This window comes from Pelophylax lessonae (assembly GCF_965119305.1).
Source record: "Pelophylax lessonae genome assembly, chromosome: 2".
NCBI lineage: Eukaryota > Metazoa > Chordata > Amphibia > Anura > Ranidae > Pelophylax > Pelophylax lessonae.
Window position 1 is genome coordinate 373,784,739 of NC_138769.1, and position 12,746 is coordinate 373,797,484.

Here is a 12,746-nt window from a genome sequence, read left to right on the forward strand (position 1 = left end):
CCAGTTTATATGGCAGTAGTTGGCGGGCTATCATTTCCGACAAGCCAACGGTCAACTGTTGGGCAACAGGGTTATCCGGCGTCATCATTTTTTTTACCCTCGAACATTTGGGCCACGGAAGCCTGCCTTTTTCTAGAAAAACATGAGGACGGCATGATGGAAGGTGGAGTGGAGGACAATTGTGAGGAGAGAGGAGAAGGAGAAGAGGCAGGACAGTGAGAGCCTGGAGTGTGGGTTCTGACGGCATTGCTCCCACTGGGCTCAGTGATGGGAGTGAAGGTGCCTTCTTAGGCCCTTTTCACACAGGCGGACCTTTCAGATCCGCCTGTCCGTTTTTTTTGGCGGATCTGAACGGTCCCCCCATGCATGTCTATGGGGCATCGGATGTCAGCGCTCTTTATTTCTTTATTTTTTTCCTTTTTATTTTATGGTTGGTCTTGTTATAGCGGTTCTATGTTGTTGAGCCTGGGTATGCCCACATGGCTCTGTTTTGTATGTTATTTTTCAAAACTTTAATAAACAGAATTTAAAAAAAAAAAAAAGTGAATGGGGTCCGCCGCGAACTTGCGGTTCGCGAACCTTTAAGAAAGTTTGCAGATGGCGTTCGCGAACCGCCCCGTCCCATGTTCGTCCATCACTATTTGTAAGTTCACTTGCCAGGCCACTTATTTTTAGTTAAAGTGGTTGTATCAAAAAACAAAAAAACAAAAACAAAAAAACCTGCAGGACAAAGGCATAATGAGCTAGTATGCATTATGAAGTACTTACCTTAAAACGAAGCCCCGACACGGTCCCCCGGACAGCGCTGAGGGAGCTGTCATGTTCCCTCGGCGTCTCTTTCGGGTTTGGCAGCTCCGGCGCTGTGAGTGGCCGGAGCCGCGATGACGTCAGAGCTCTGGAGGTCTGCCGGACCATCAGAGCGCATGCAGGTTTTGGAGATATTCATTTTACCTACAGGTAAGCCTTATTATAGGCTTACCTGTAGGTAAAAGTTTAATGGCGGAGTATACTACTGCTTTAAACATAAGAAATATGATTTATGATTTGAAACTGATATTTTTGTCAGGGACGAAGACACGGACTCTTCATTCACGCTTGTGTAATCTTTCATGCAATTGTGGCCATCAAGTTGCATGACAAGTCGTTAACTATGTTTTCCAATGATAACCATTCATATATGCATAACCTAAAGTTGCAGGGACTTCAAAGTACTTCATGCACTACTTTGGTCTGATTTTCATGCAACTTGAGGGCCATAGACTTCAATGTTAACCCTCAAAAGTGTCATGAAAGTCGTACCTGAATGCTATATAATGCAACAGTTGTGCAACAGTTGTCCATTATCACTAGTCAAAGCCAAAGTTGTATCCAAGTTGCACACATCCAAAGTTGCATCAAAGTTGCACGCAAATTTGAAGTCATACAAATGTGAATGAAGCCTTAAAGATGTGTTTGCTTTTTGAGTCCAGTCCCCCATTCCCCTTTCCTTTTTAGTGGCCATGCAGAGAGGGACTACTGAGTATAGTAGTGATTGGCTGCCTGTGAGTATAGAAGTGATTGGCTGCCTGTAAGTGAGGACACTGTGGCCCACTAAATTTGTTTGCAGAACATTTCTTCTTGTTCTATGTTTGCTGTTCTCCTCTGTATTAATGGACCATGTTTAACTGGAAAGTGTCCCCAACACAGAAGGGGTGATGTATGCTTAAACCTAGGAGATAGAGGGAGGAACTATACCTCTCAGCACGCCTAGACCTGTGTGGCTGTGCCTGTAGGGACGTTACGTTACTACCTATTTGCAAGGACACAGACTGTGGCATGGCTAATTGTGAGTACTCCTGAAGACAGAGACTGAGTTTGCTATCTGTGAATACCTGCTTACTGCGAGGCATTGGCTGGTTCAGAGCACAGATTGGGGAGCATCAAAGATTGCAAGCACATCCAGAAATCAGATGTAGCACCTAGGTAGGTGCTAGTGAGAAAGTATAGTTTTGACCTTATCTGCTTAGCAGAGGTGCTGCAGGTAAATCTATATTGTTCTCTGCCTACCAGAGAGCAGGATCTGCTCATTGTGCCCAGTGTGCAATTCATTATGTCTGAAGGAGGAGTGTTTCATACTGGTCCAATAGGGAGGCAGTTTGGACAGTGGGAGCAAACCTGACAAATGGATGCATAGGCTTTGATACAGTCCTGAGCAGTCACAGCCAGCAAAAAGATTTCTCCTCTGATGTTCAGCACCAGTGATTGTACACACAGTATCACTAATCCTTCACCACACCGACTGTGCACCCCTATGAAGTGGCCACTCACCAAATTGCCCTTGAAATATCGCCTTTATGCATAAGCTGCATGAGCCCTTGCTTCTGGTCGGTCTGTCGTCTCTTGAGCACGTCCAGATCCTATCCGTCCACCAGGGGTCACTATCAGGCTGTATATCTCCTCAGTGCAATTTGTAAGCAAACTGCCTGGCTCCAACTAATAAGATTCCAAATGAATCGCACCAATGGGGCTTCATAACAAATTATAATGTCCAGTTCAGGGAATTTTAATCTATCATGAAAAAGCACTGGGGAATATTGAAGCTTGATAAGGTTCTGGGCCCCGTGATTCCGGATAACCCAATATTTATATACAAAAAGGCTCCCACTATTGGAGACAGAGTGGTGAGGAAAGTTTTGGACCCTCCCAGACCACCAAAGATGTTCTGCGACTTGTCTGGATTTCACGCATGCAGAAGGTGTAAGGCTTGCAGACAAGTGAATACACACTTTCGGGGTCTAACGGAGTTCACTTCAGGAGCAAATGGGAAGACCTTTGAAATAAAGGAGTGTATCACGTGTATCACGACCCACGTGGTATACGGAATGGAGTGCCCTTGCGGTATGTTGTATATAGGAAGAACAAAGAGAAAATTGGGCATCAGGATTTCTGAGCACATTTATAAAATAACAACAGGCTTCAAGGAACATAGTGTCCCACTACATTTCAGGGAAAAGCATGATAAAGACCCCTCAGCACTGAAATTTTGGGGTATAGAAAAGATGCCAAGCAACTGGAGAGGGTGCAATAGAGTAAGAGAACTGTCCAAAAAGGAAACTGAATGGATTTACAAGACAAACTCCTTGGCGCCCAACGGGTTAAATATAGAACTTGACCTGAACTGTTTTTTAAGCAACTATTAAGTATATTTTTTAGACAGGACATTTTATGGATTCCATTTTATATATAGATTTTTATATATAAAATTTTATATATACTTTTATCTTTCTCCAATTTTACTTGAATTTACGATTATGCCTCGACCATTGATTCCTTATGGAAACACGCCTTTTATTTATATATATTTTAACCTTTAGTACCATTGGTTATGGACTAAGATATTTTAGAGCGAATTTTATATATTATATCTGCGATTTGGCCTCTATGAACAACATTTTCTTGTAATCTCAACATATGAATTGTACCTATTATTTATGAAGTTAATGTATTTATTTATTATGTATCTACTATTTATGAAATGATTTATTTAAGATTTGACATTTACTGGTTTTAAAACATATCAGAAATTACATGACATGTGCTAATTATGTAATAAGTATGACATCTTGAGGACAGTGGTCATACATGATGGTTTCACCATTAGAATGCACTTTACGTTTTACCTATGGCCACATCACCCTGAACATGCCCGATCACATCTGATCTCAGAAGCTAAGCAGGGTCGGGCCTGGTTAGTACCTGTATGGGAGACCACCTGGGAATACCAGGTGTTGTAGGTTTATTTTTGTGTCAAATTTTGGTTATATCGATTTTAGCATAACTGTTTTAAATATTAGTAGTACTGTACTTAAGATGTATGCATCCGGATAGGGCAAGATGGCATGTAGAATTAGGGGTAGAAAGAACTCCATGACCAATTTTTACAAATCGATAGGTTTGGAAATTTTGAACATACATGCTCAGATCGGGCATAGATGGCCAATTTGAAAAAAACTGGGGCTCTGTGTGATTCAAACCCGGGGAATACCCATTCAGATACTGGTTGCGGTAATAAGAGAGTTAATAGCGGTATTAAACTTTGTTTTGTATCGATTAATCTTGTTTTTCCGGTATTTAGAAAATGATTCTATGGTATGTCCATATTGAATTTCCTTCAGGCCAGGTAATGGCAATGAAGAGGTGTTTGAACCCATCAGTGGTGTAAACCAATCATGATGGGAGGGAGGTCCTCCGGGTGCATACATTAATCTTGATTGCAGCAGCGCACGTTAGTCCTCTGTTGAAGTCTACCAGACGAAACCGGTCAGGACGCACGTACGCTGCTGCTGAGGAGACGAAGGGAGGATACCGCTGTTGTTCTGGATCTCGCCTGTTAGCCGCAGGAGCTCTGTAATCCACAGCAGGGACTAGCTCGCGGACGGCGAGCGGCGGTACCTTTCAAAGCCTCTGTGTCTATGATATGCGTGTAAAGGGTGATTGAAATGTAAGCATATACGCTGAAGGGGAGGGAAGTTTTATTTAATTAATAAAGTCGAAACAGTATTACACTACTCTCTTGCTTCATGTCGTTTGCTTACAAATTGCACTGAGGAGATATACAGCCTGATAGTGACCCCTGGTGGACGGATAGGATCTGGACGTGCTCAAGAGACGACAGACCGACCAGAAGCAAGGGCTCATGCAGCTTATGCATAAAGGCGATATTTCAAGGGCAATTTGGTGAGTGGCCACTTCATAGGGGTGCACAGTCAGTGTGGTGAAGGATTAGTGATACTGTGTGTACAATCACTGGTGCTGAACATCAGAGGAGAAATCTTTTTGCTGGCTGTGACTGCTCATCCTGTGGAGTTGGGACTAGTTTGCAATTGCAGGCTCTGAAGCACTGCAGGAACTGACTAATATACTTGCACACATACATTGTGTGTGCTGAAGCGCCGCTGAATGTATGATATAACGAACTGAGACGCACAGATTGGGCTATTATTATAGATTTGATTTTGCAAGTTTTACGTTTACAGTGGCAGCTAGTGCATTAAAAGGATGCACAGAGTGACATGTTTTACATGATTTTATCTACATGATTTTATTTACTATTTATTCATGATTTGAGTAGATATATTTATTTCTTTATACCTTTCACTGATTTATATATATATTTTAGCGCCGGGCTGGTGGTTGACGTTTTTTAGCATCAGTTACCTTTTACAATATTTGATACAGTCCTGGTGATTGGCAGGGGGGCAGGTTGCCTCATTGCATTCTGGGATATTGTATAAAAGCCAGAAGGTCTTTGGCTGGAGAGCAGAGTCCCGGAGGGAGGGGGCGGCTGCCTCCTCCACTGTAGCAGTGGCATGCGGTCACAGGAGGGCGTTCTGAGGGCCAGAGGAACAGATGAGCTGAACCCAGATGTCTAGGAGAGCTGACTGAAGGGGAGACACTGGAGACCCTGGGACAACAGTACCTGAGGGGGGGGCACCCCACGTGTAGGATAGGCAGTGGATGTGTGTCAGCAGTGTAGAGAAAGATCTATCACTAGCTTGACTGGTACCTCTTACCAGGTCATTGAAGGGCATGTCACAATCTTCTGGAGTAATAGTAGGCCTCGTGACTTTCTTTATTGTACTTGAGCGCCCAATGCCGGCCAACAATACACAGAGCCCACTGACCAGTTGTGCAGAGAAGGATTTTTCATTTTAGTTAGATGCTGTATAGAGTGAAATTGTTAGAGTCTGTTTACAGTATGTATATCCATGATTTGTAACATTTAGGGTGGCCATGTTAACTGAAACTCATTGCTTCTTGCATAGAGGTTAGTGGTAACCTACTACACAGTGTGTTACCGAATGCAATTGTATGAACAGCTTCCTCATTTGCTGGGCAGCACAAAAATAATCAGCTAAAGGTGCGTTGATGAGTGCCAGAGCTTCCAAGGCAGGTCATCCTCTCCAGCACAGAAGAATCTAAAACAACCAGTGGGTCCTCCGGGGGTAGCTCTACACATGGGGGTTGCTAAGGATTTATTTTGCTCCATGAACTTAGTAATGACCATCCCCAAAGGTATGAGCCAGGCCAGCAAAATGGAACCCAAAGCCACCACAGAACAGTGATGGGCAGTGGGTGTTCATCCTGCTAACTGTACTGCTTTGCGATTGCCTGTATCTGAGCTCTCTGCTGAACAGATATACGATTTAATCATGAATCGTTTGACACCACAGATGTGATGCTGGATTGAACAGCAGAAACAAAGACTGACAACCTTCAGATACTATTGCAATGGGATCATTTAGTGACAAGTTTAGATCTGTCTGAGCTGATGAAGTTGGAAAAGAAAGACAGAGCAAGTTACAGAAGGCTAAAAATCTCCCTGGGACACAGCCTGTGTCCACTGGGGAAGAACACTATGAAACTTGGATGGAGCAACCATACATGCATTGGATGAGAAGGATGCGTTTCAAACCAAAAATAAATATCAGATAATCTAGAACTTCATGGGGGGCTGTAGCGGAGGACTTTGGAAATTTGAAGTAGAACCGTATAACATGTATAGCATATCACTACCTTAGCATGCTTTATTGTAAATTTGGGGAACGGAGAAGTTTTTTTTTATTTGATTTATCAAGTCGAGCACACATTTAAATGTGGAAATGTGCACCTGCCTGAATATATTAGATGTTTGAGCAAGATGCTGTAGCAAATTTTACTCAGGAAAGGTATGGCACATACAGATATGGATCAGGCCTATATGCAGCACATCCTAAGGTGCACTACAGTACATTCCGGCCTGATCTGGATCCAGTAGAAGATTTTAGAAAAAGGGGCATCTCTAAGATTTGCAGCAATCATTAAAGTGGAACTATATTCACCTTCAGTCTAGCAATCTAACAATGCGGCGTCCTGGAGTTCCCCACCAGACAATAACATCTTTGAGCGGGCAGCTTCTGTGTATTTATTGCTGGCAGTTATCATTGGCTAGGCCGATATGACCTCACTTCAGCGCATGCGTGGGAGTTCATTTAGTTTTGGCTTTGCCAAATCTCTACAGTGAGCTGCACATGCACAGCTCACAGTACAGGAGCGGACAGGGAGGTAGGTAACTTTAATGCAGAAGAGACAAAGAAATTAAATCGGTCTGTATGAACTGCAGTTCAAGGGCTCTTTATTCAGCTTCTGAATAGGAACTATATGCGCCTGGTACATGGAATCAGGGTGGGTTTCCCTGCTCATGAAAGTCCACATACAGATCTTGGCCAGCAGGACCAAGTTCATCAATATACATTTTGTACCATTCAGAAGGGATGAAATATGCTCCAGGGTTTTTCCTATCAGGGAAAGACATTATGGCAGCCTTGCCCTAATCAATAATAATGGGGTCATCCAACAGGGCTCTATTGGAGGGCGAAAGAGTTGCGATGGATCTGTGTTTTTAGTACAAATCCAAAGCATTTTACAGAGAAATAGGTGCATCATTTTGAAAAACCAGCAGGATCTATGAAGGAACCTTCTGAATCTCGCCATTGACATCTCAAATACAAAGGACGTCAGAGCACAAAGAGCCGTACACAACTAGGTTAGCCAGTAGCTTCTTATTCTCGTTTACTGGGATTTGTCTTCCAACAAGACAATGATCCAAAACATAAAGCAAAATCTACAATGGAATGGTTCACAAATAAACATATCCAGGTGTTAGAATGGCCAAGTCAAAGTCCAGACCTGAATCAAATCGAGAATCTGTGGAAAGAACTGAAAACTGCTGTTCACAAACACTCTCCATCCAACCTCACTGAGCTCGAGCTGTTTTGCAAGGAGGAATGGGCAAAAATGTCAGTCTCTCGATGTGTAAAACTGATAGAGACATACCCCAAGGGACTTACAGCTGTAATCGCAGCAAAAGGTGGCGCTACAAAGTATTAACTTAAGGGGGCTGAATAATTTTGCACGCCCAATTTTTCAGTTTTTTATTTGTTAACAAAGTTTGAAATATCTAATAAATTTCGTTCCACTTCATGATTGTGTCCCCCTTGTTGTTGATTCTTCATAAAAAATTACAGTTTTATATCTTTATGTTTGAAGCCTGAAATGTGGCAAAAGGTCGCAAAGTTCAAGGGGGCCGAATACTTTCGCAAGGCACTGTATTCCCACCTGCCTTTGTATGTTCTAGCTCCTCATTATAGTCTCTATTTTATAAAATATGATACAGCAGGTATGAAACATAAGCTTTAAGATCTCACCAATAGAGTTCCCATGAGATATAAGAAACTGTCAAGTGGTTTAACTTTCTAGCATCTACTAAAAACTAAAATCAGTTTCAGGTGAACAAACCATTTAACTCTGATAAGGATGCTAAAAAAAACAATTATGTAATAGAAAATAGTCTTTAAGAAAAGCTAGATTAAAAAAAAAAAAAAGATATACAGTACATGATTGCAATTAGCTTAATTAACCACTTCTGGACTGGAAGGATTTGCCCCCTTAATGACCAGGCCATTTTTGACGATTCGGCACTGCGTTACTTTAACAGACAATTGTGCGGTCGGGAGATGCTGTACCTAGTTACAACTGATGTCCTTTTTTTCCCACAAATAGAGCTTTCTTTTGATGGTATTTGATCACCTCTGCGATTTTTATTTTTCTGTGCTATAAACAAAAAAAGAGCGACAATTCTGAAGAAAAAAAAAAAAAAAAACAATATTTTCATATTCTGCTATATAACATTCTCCATGAAAAAATTTAACATTTTTAGGCCAATTTGTTTTCTGCTACATATTTTTGGTAAAAAAAAAAAAATTGCAATAAGCGTATTTTGATTGGTTTGCGCAAAAGTTATCGCATCTACTAACTACGGGAAAGATTTCTGTCATTTTCATTTTTTTTTTTCACTAGTAATGGCGGCGATCTGCAATTTTTAGTGGGACTGCGACATTGCGGCGGATAGATCGGACCCCTAACTGACATTTTTGACACTTTTGGGAGGACCAGTGACATTACTACAGTAATCTGTGCTAACAATATGCAGTGTTACTGTAATAATTACACTGGCAGGGAAGGGGTTAACACTGTGGGTGATGAAGGGGTTACAAGTGTACCTAGGAGCATGTTTCTAAATTTATGGGGGTTGGGCTTTTGAAAAGATCACAGAGACCTGTGATCCTATATAGCAGGATCACAGGCGCTCTGTGATTATTCCAGAAAGAAGAATGGTCAGCTGTGTTTACAACAGCTGCCTGTCCTTCTCTCGCAGCGGGGAGCGATCGCGGTTGGCTGGTGGCAAGGGCTGCGCGGATCGCGCAGGAGGGCCAGCCTCCTGCAGTATATCTGCGGCGGGCGGTCCGAAAGAGGTTAAACAACATTAATTCATTTATATGCTTGCTGTCAAGAGACAGGCCAGAGAAGAAGGCTTCATGCACACAGGACGTTTGAAAAAACGCCAGCGCTGCTGCCAGGAAAAAGCAGCTGTAAAAACGTGCTTTTAGCCGCCTTTTTGACTAGCGTTCATGGGCTTTTATGCGCGTTTTTTGGCGTTAGCGTTTTTGTCCGTTTTCACTGTAAAAACACTCCCTATAATGTAAAAATGTCCAAAAGCAGTTAAACGCAGCTTAGAGCTTGTTATATCGTTTAGCAACATTTAGCCGCAACTTTTTGGGGCGTTTTGCATTTTTATAGCTCAACAGCCTCTGCTCCTGGACGCACAGGATGTGTTTTTTTCCTACTGCCCCTAAACGCTTATGCCTCCAAATGCCTCAAAAAGTTTATGTGTGCATGGACACATAGGTTAACATGGAGGGGCGTTTAGAGGCAGTAAATAAAAACGTCAGATGCCTCTATCAGCAGCTATAAAAATGGTCTGTGTGCATGAGGCCAAATTGGTGCATCATTTTTGTTTTTTGTTCCACTTGTGGTTTTAGGTTATCTACTGCATTGTGGTCCTTATGTACTCTATTTGAAAGCAGTGATGTGTTTGATAGCTTATCTTTTGTTCCTTATGTACACACCACCATTAGATGTCACCAGGTAAAGCCTGGTACACACAAACCAAATGTTGTGAGACATACCTGGTTAAAAACAAAACCGCTGACATTCAGTCTGTGTGTATGTCAGTCTGTTAGACAGAAGCCGGCTGCTTGGCCAGCTTCTGTCAGACGAGCATGCTGGAAAACCAGCAGCTAATGGACTCTCAATCAACGCTCTCAGCCAATGGCAGAGAGTGTCCTGGCAGGACACAACAGCTCAGCGGGGAGGATCGCTGCACTAACTTCGTATAGTAAGTACAGCAGCTCAAGAGCTGAATTTTATTGTGAATTTTATTGTGTGTACCAGGCATTAAGCTGGCCATAGATAATTCAAATATTGGCCAGTTCAGCACAGGAGGGACCGGCCAAAGTGCATTCCATTTATGGGCAGGCTGTTTGCACGCAGGTGGATCGATTGACCGACTTTGGTGTGACCAGCATTTCGGATTTTTTACATGTGATTACTGCAGATGGCTAGAGCCGCTAGCAGTAATCATTGTGTTCTGCCGGCCTAGAAGGGTCCTCGCTGGCAGAAAACAATAGAGCTGCGTGAGTGATTGCCCCATCAACACTGACTGTGGTGGAAGGAAAGGAAATTGCATAATCTTTGGCCTGCCTAAGTCCTGGAAGCTTGTAAATTAGTAATTTAGCATCTTGAAGTGATCTCCCACCCGAAGATAAAGGCTTTGCAGTCCTATTGTACTTTTAAGCTTACATTAGTTTCTTACTTCTCCATGTTTGCCTAACATGGAGTCAGTGCCATCTTAAGAGCATTAAAGGGCCCGGGGCAATGCAGTGCACTAGAGCTTACACAATCTTCCACGAGAATAAAAATGCAAATTATCGATAAGGCGATATTTATTGGTACAGCAGTGCCAGGCTGTAACGCTCCTGCGTTTCATGTATGGTGTGGATTTTCAGCTGCAGAAATATTCCACTTCAGTAGTCATGTAAGAGAGATGCTGAGATACCATTCCCAACCTCAATGACTCATCATGTGTGGAAGGTCTTAATTCAGCTAGTAAATACACACACTTAACAAGCTGGTTCCTAGAGTGACTTTATGTATGTAGTAACACAGTGATGAAGATTTAAGAGACAGGTTGAGTGGAGGTGGTAGGTGACAGACACTTGAAGGTAAGTCAGTAGCAGATGGATGCAGGTAGGTTTAGCAATCATGTATGGTAGCAGATGACAGAGTAGCAGGTGGACATACAAGAGAGATCAACCCAGTGCAGGAATAAGTAGCAGTAGTCTTAAGAGCTAGCAATCTAGATATGCAGATGTGATAAATAGTCTTTACTATGCAGAGCTAGATAGTGTAAGCTTAGTATAAGTTTATAGAGGGTTCCCCTGCGGGGTACTTAGCACTAATAGCAATACAGCCGAAGGTTGGTTCAGGAGGAGCGGATGATCCGGAAGCAGGATACAGGGATCAGCGCAGCGAGGTTCTGTCAGCGAGGTATGCTTGCAAGCATGAAAGCTTCAAGCCAAGTTAGCATCCAGGTAAGGGTGTTTGAACGAACACATGTGAGTGAGAACCGGCGATTTAAATAGCCATCTAGTCCGGCGCTGAGTGATGACAGCTTCAGTCTTAAAGGTGTATGCGCACCTTTCCAAAAGAGAATGGTGGGGCGCATACACTTGTGAAAAGAGTAATTTAGGGTACCAAAGGTACCGGAACATTACAATACCCCCCCCCCTTAAGGCCGGCTCCTGAAGGCCTCTGGAGCTGGTTTGTCTGGGTATCTCGCATGAAAATTGCGGATTAATCTAGGGGCATGTATTTCAGAGGTGTTTAGCCAGGTGTCGTCTTGGGGCCCATAGTTCTTCCATCTAACCAAGTACTGAAGTCTTCTTCTGTAGATACGAGAATCCAGAATCTCTTTTATCTCGTATTCTTCTCCACCTTCAACTTGTACAGGAGGCGGAGGTGGAATATTAGGCCTTATTCCTTGGTCCGGAACATGGGGCTTCAGTAGCGACACATGGAAAATGGGATGGATTTTTAGGTCTATTGGCAATGTAAGCTGTACTGCAGCTTTTCCAATAAGTTTTTTGATTGGGAAAGGTCCCAAGAACAGAGGTCCAAGCTTTTTGCTAGGGATCTTCAGTCTTAAATTTTTTGTTGAGAGCCAAACGAGGTCCCCGATAGTGTACTGTGGAGAAGGTCTTCTGCGAAGATCATAGTACTTCTTTTGTTGACTGTGAGCGTGTGCAATGGTAGTATTTTTTTTTTTTTTCTTTTTTTTTTTTTTTTCAAGAAAATAAACTTTTATTGAGCACATAAATGATCCATAGTGCAAACAGTAACAGGAGAAGGTACAAAACGCAATTGGCATACAGAATATACAGAAGGGTTCAGAACTTCGATCAACGCATAAAAGCTCAGGTACCAAAAAATGCAAAAATAGCAGAGTGAGCACATTGCAAACATCTTAGCTCAATCACATCATAACTGTTGAGACAACTTTGACACATACAGGAAAGTAAGCACAATGTGTAGGGTCAGGAGTAGTAAACTAACAAACCAAGGAACTAGTGGTGGGAAAGGGAAAGGGGAAAGAGCACCACTGAAGAGCAACATAGATCAGAACATAGCACCAGCATTAGAAATACCCTGCTTATCCCATCAAGAGTCTGTCCATCACCAGCTGGGGCGGGGCCCGGGTCGGATCATCCAACCATGGTTGCCACAAGGCGGAGAACTTCTTATGCGCCCTACGATGTAGGTAGGTAACT